The 5772-nt window shown below is 43.9% G+C and overlaps 1 long non-coding RNA gene across 1 annotated transcript; it reads right to left on the bottom strand.

The window, feature by feature from the left end:
* Nucleotides 1-2972: 2972 nt before the first annotated feature.
* LOC109294180 lies at nucleotides 2973-5254 on the bottom strand. The gene is made up of 2 exons (XR_002096477.1): nucleotides 4679-5254; nucleotides 2973-3804 (listed from the first exon to the last, which is right to left on the bottom strand). It is a non-coding gene; the product is annotated as an uncharacterized LOC109294180 (long non-coding RNA).
* Nucleotides 5255-5772: the final 518 nt, after the last annotated feature.

Consider the following 5772-nt stretch of genomic DNA (forward strand, 5'->3'; position numbering starts at 1 on the left):
AAAAAAGAACTGTAGCTACATGATTAATAACAATTATTGAGGCAGATGCATAGCATGTAACATCTTTGCTTTTGTGTTATGACAGCTTTCCTTGTTGATGAGGTAAATGAATATCTGTTATGACTGCCAGAGTCAGGAAAGAGCATTTGAAACCTGGACACAGTATCAGATCATGTTTCACCCACAGAACAAGATTGATTTATTGTGTTACATCAGGGTTAGATGGACCTAGTACAGAGCTAGCACTTGCACATCTACGAAATACTAACTTTCAAATACTCTATGCTGATGACCGTAGCTTTCTTTAATTTTCTTCCCTCATGTGCAGTTATAGCAAAAACACACCTATGTAAAAATAACTCATTCTTAGCTTGCATATCTAATCTGTTTGGAAGCACAATGACCTGTTCTGATTTAAGTGACTAAAAAAAGTCTAAAATGGTTTATTCCAAGAACTGCACCTTTGAGTTTCCTGCCATTCATTTCAAATCACAATATCTAACCAAATTTTAATCAATCACATCAGGGCGCCACTGTCTTGTCTCTCTTCTCTTCTGCTTACACTTTCAGTGTTTTTGGATTTACATTCTTTATTTGGCTATACTTTATCTTTTAACCTTGTAAACCCCCTCATGCAATGGGACATCTTGCTGTTAGTGTAAACTGTTCAGCTGGCAGTGGAAAGGATTCCACCCAGGATAAGGATGTGCTATAAATTCCTCAGTGGTAGACATCTTATCCCCTTGAAGAATTTAATCCTGAGATCATTCAAGAAGAATGGTTGTCATGGAGCATGCAGATAAAATTATATTATTTTCCCTTCCCTTATTATTTAAACAACTAAATTACATTTATTACAAAAGAAACAGTGCCACGATGTGATGAATTCTTGGCAGCTTGGTAACTTTCTTCCTCCTGAATTGGCTTATAGGACTGTGAAGACAAGACCTGGCATAATCAAATTAGGTTTCTTAATCTCAATTTTTTTGGACAGGCTGGTTATACTTGCACCAAAGAAAGGCATTTATGGGTAAACTATTGACATGTAGCTGATAAACTTTTAGCTTTTAATACTTTCATGGCAGAAAGAAAGCAGCAAAAGGCTTGTCAAGTAAAAAAAATTGAGATATAAGATGTTTTGCACTAATAACCGACTGGAAACTAAAGTTATTTAAGTGCAACAAAGACGGAGAGAAATTAGCTAAGAACTTCAGCAAGAATTTGCATGTCAAGGGGGCTGGGAAACACCAGGATAGATCCAAATAAGGCTGTGATGATTCTAATGATGTGTGATTATAATGATGCTTTTCGTGCCTACCCATGAGGTTCTCTCAGCAATTCAGTTATCATTCCCTTTATTTTCTGGATAATGTAACTTGGCTGTAAAAACGCTCACTGAACTGAAATGTGGCACGTGATATCAGTTGCACAGGAAATACTGAAACATTTCAAACACTGTTTTGTTTAAAAAGCAATTCCTTTTCTTAACCAGTTACATATCCACCTTATAGCACTTCAGACTGCATTTCTTTATCTCATTAATATGAATGTAATGGAAGGACAGGGTCAAAAGGCTCAGTAAAATCAAGGTTCATCACATCCACTGCTCTCCCTCCAACCAGAGACTGTCACTCTGTCATAGAAGGAAACCAGGTTGGTCAGCTGTGGTTGGTTCTTGGATCTATGTTGGCTGTTCCCAATCATCTTGTTCTCCCACAGGCGCTTAAAATCAGATTCCTTGATGACCTGCTCCATGATCTTGACAGGCATCAAGGACAGACGGACTGCCTGTAATTCCCTCTATCGTCTTTCTTCTCTCTCTTAAAAATGAACATTGTGTTTACTTCATCCCAGAGGCAAGAAGAGCAAGGCCACAGCACATCAGATTTCACCAAATGCTGTCAAGGTGTTCTTACAGAAAATAGCTAATCGCTCTGAAATTATCTCAGCTAATTCTTTCAGTACTCTGGAAGTAACCCTGGGCCTTCCTGGTTTTCTCCCAGTTTCCCTGTGCAATACTTTTATACTCCTCCTGAGTAATACAGCCAAATTTTCACTTCTTGTAAGATTCCTTTTTGAGATTCAACTCATTGAAGATCTCAGTGTTTAGCCAAGCTTGTCTTCTGTGCACTTCCTGTCCTTCTTAAGTATTTTGGAATTATGCAGTTGTCTTTGAGTGCTACTGTAATATAACTAATAATATTGTTCTAAAGACATGAGATATTTCTCTGACAGAAAAACAGATACTAGAAATAGCAATGAACTCCAGTCATTAAAGCTCACAAAGGTTTTTAATCATGCAGAATTGGGAAGTACCTGAAATTCTATGCTTTTCTGAATCTATGTGCATTCATTTAAGCTATTTGATGCCACTGCTGCCATCGTTTGAAGGGATGGGAGCTCCAAGTCGACAGACTAAACAATCTGCACGTTAAACATTTCCTAAAACACACTGGTATACATCACCATCCTTTGTTTGGCCGATTTGTTTATGGCATAGTAGGTAGAACATTGCTGACAGAAGTTATTAATTTATGACTGATTGTTAGGATATTTAGCTGGGCTTAACCTTGCACTCTTTTCTTTTCAGCAGCACAGATTGAAGAGCAGGGATGGAGAATGCTCCCCCACCCAACTTAGTAGATAGCCAGGCCATTAGGGTCTAACCTCCCACAGGGTGAGGAAGGCCTAAAACACAGGTCTTCCACCTCCTTATGAATGCTGTAACCACTAAGGTACTAGGAAAGGTGGGTCATAGCTTCTCTGCCTGTATTTTAAAAGAGAAGAGTGAGACCTGCTCAATACTTACCAACAGGAGATGTAGGCATCTAACCTCCAGAGGGGCCCTGGAGGGTGAGCACACATGGGTTTAAACTTGTGCCCCTGGCTCTGGTACCTAAGCTCTGGAGAGGAGTAGGAGCTCAGGCACACTCTTGTGCCTAGTATTTCCTACTAACTTGAGATGGCTCCTCACTTCTTCTGTATGTTTTTTGGATCACCCTTCTGGGAAGCCTCTTTCCGCATTCAATGTACCTACCACCCAACTCTGTTTTGAATTCCCCTCTGGGGACCAGGCACCTAAAAGCTACTGTTTTAGTGCCTAACATATAGTTACCTAAATTGTCTACTGGACATAGTCCAGGATCTTGTTTAGCCTTCATCATCAGCTTGGACAACATTTACATGTAGATTATAGTGGGTCTCTATTAGAATACACGGCCTTGGCCCAAAGGCAGTGGATGCTTGCTGAAGATGTTGAGCGTCTAGGAGAACTCCATCATACAACAATTTCCATGGAAATGCTTGTTCCCTAATAGGATTTGGAAGGATCTGCTTGCTAGAATTAATCTTACTTTTCCAGGTAATTCCATTATATGTTGCCTATTTTTATTGGGTGGAAGCCCCAAATCACTGAAACTCTCACATTTAGCAGAGAAAAGGTTTATTTGATCGCTAAGAAAATAGCATTGCAACAGTAGAAAAAACCAACAGCTTTACTCTTAAAGGAGTGGAGCAGTGGACTATGGGAATTGACGTGTCTGGAGAGAGTGGCTTATAAAAGGCAACAAGCTGGGGACTGAGAATATAAGGTCTTTATTTTTGGACTGTTGAGCAGAATAACTAATCTTCATATTCAGTGCACGGCACTGCAATACAAAATTGAGAATTACTGTCAGTGAGATTACCTGGAGCGTGCATCTCTGTATCTCTATCAGTAGGCTTTCCCTCCCTTCCTATTTTATTCTTCATTTTTCCAGGGTTGTTAGCTCTGACTTTTCAGTCTTCTTCTCCTCTGGAAATGTGCTTTAAAAAAAATAAATAAAAGCAATTTAAAGAAAGGAAATGAAATGATGCATCATTCACAATTAATACTTGAGAGGAAGTCTGGTCCAGTGCTTAGTGTGCCAGCCAAGGGCTCAGGAGCTCCACTTTTGGGTTTATGCATTGACGCACTCCCTGTGAGACCTTTGTAAAGTCTGTCTCAGTCCCCACCTATAAAATGGCATTATTTCTTTCCAGCACAAAGATACGGTAGGCCTAAACATGCTAAAAATTATAAAGTGCTCAGATACCAAAGTAATGAAAGCTATCCAAAATAGAATTAACCTAAAGAGTCCTGGCACTTCTGAATTCTCATTTAATATTCAAGCTGTAAGTTCTGCTTGTCTTCCAGGATGGCACATACTACGATGAGTTTAGTGGAACTTGCAGTACAAACCTAATAATGGGGACAGAGTCCTGTTCCTAATAGTGATTCAAGTTCCTGTGCCTTCCTTTGGCTGTGAGTAAAAATTCTGTGTGTGTTCACAGAGTACCTGCAGTCTGCAGAAAGCCTTCCACAAAATCGTGTCCTAATGTGTGTTAGCCCAGTGAGAAGAACGTGTTTATTGTTTGGGAGCTGCAGGTGTAAGGAGGAATTGACGTGTGTGGATGAGGAACCCACTGTATTTAAAGCGAGCGAAGAAACATGCGTGTGTCAGGCATAGCATTATTATTTACCATCCTTCATTGAAGGAAAGATATGACCATCGGGGGTTATTTTTAACATCTGTATCGAGGAGATCCAGGAGCGCATGGGAGGCTTGTTGAAGTTCAAGAGAATAATGTTACATTTCTAGGTATCTAGGCCTAGCATCAATGCTCATTTTGGCAACGGCATTGTCTCCCTGGCTTTTACCTATGGCATGCTGAGGATCTTCCTCGCACTTCTGATTGTGCGCCTTGCAGTTGTACGCGAGGGTTTGAAGTGGCAATCTTGAAGCGGCGTCCTTGAGTCAATGGTTGCTTGCAGACAACAGGGACTGGACTTAAATGACGCAGGAGGCCTTTCCAGTCCAATCTTCCCACAACCGGGCGCCAACCCTGGCCTGCAATCTACACAAAACCGTAAGTTGCCAGAAAGATGCAGTTTGTGAAGAGTTTATGTGCCTCATCCTTTCTTTTTCTCCTAGAGAATAATAGCCAACGTTGGCAGCCAGGGGGCAGCAAAGGGAGAGATTTGGTTTTCAGCCCGTTGCAGTCGGAGCTTTCAGCCAGATTGTGCGAAACGCTCATGTACCAGTGTTTCCATTTACAAACTCTGCCTCCCCTCCCCCCGCTCTAACATTAACTCTCTGCCGCGGCTGCTGCAGCCTGGTATGAAGCTTGTTCCACCTCCCATACGGCACGGGGGTGGAGGCGGCTCTGCCAGGAGGCGCGTGGGGCTCCCCAGCAAGGCAGGGAAGGGGCCAGGGCACCCTCTCCAGCTTGGCTTCCCCACTCTGCACCCTCACATAGCAGGGCAGTTTGGGGGGGTCACCGAGACCCTCTCTCAGTAGCTGCCCCCCCTCCCATGTCAATCATCATGAGGGAGCTCCACCACAGCCTGCCCCGCCACGGCCAAGGGGGGGGGTTTGCCCCAATGACAGGGGCCCCCCCAGCCATAAAGGTCACAGGGCAGGGAGCTTCACCTCAGCCTGCCCCCCACGGCCAAAGGTCATGAGGGGTCCGCCTCAATGACAGGGGTCCCCCAATCCTAAAGGTCACGGGGGGGCTTCACCTCACCCCCCCCCGACCAGAAGGGTCCTGGGGGTGGAGCTTCACATCAGGCTGCCCCAAGATCAGGGCGGGGGGTGCTGCCCACTAGAGTTTTGCCCCCGCACGAGGGGGCCGCCCCGCCCCCTCCTGAGCGGGAGTTTCCAGGAAGCACTGAGAGGAACCGCCGCACCGCGCACTGCCCCCGCCGCCGGGCCTCGACAAATAGTCCGCGCCTCCGCCCGCCCCTAGCTCGTG

Source organism: Gavialis gangeticus, unplaced genomic scaffold, assembly GCF_001723915.1.
Source record: "Gavialis gangeticus isolate Ggan-Ray unplaced genomic scaffold, GavGan_comp1, whole genome shotgun sequence".
In the NCBI taxonomy this organism is placed as follows: domain Eukaryota; kingdom Metazoa; phylum Chordata; order Crocodylia; family Gavialidae; genus Gavialis; species Gavialis gangeticus.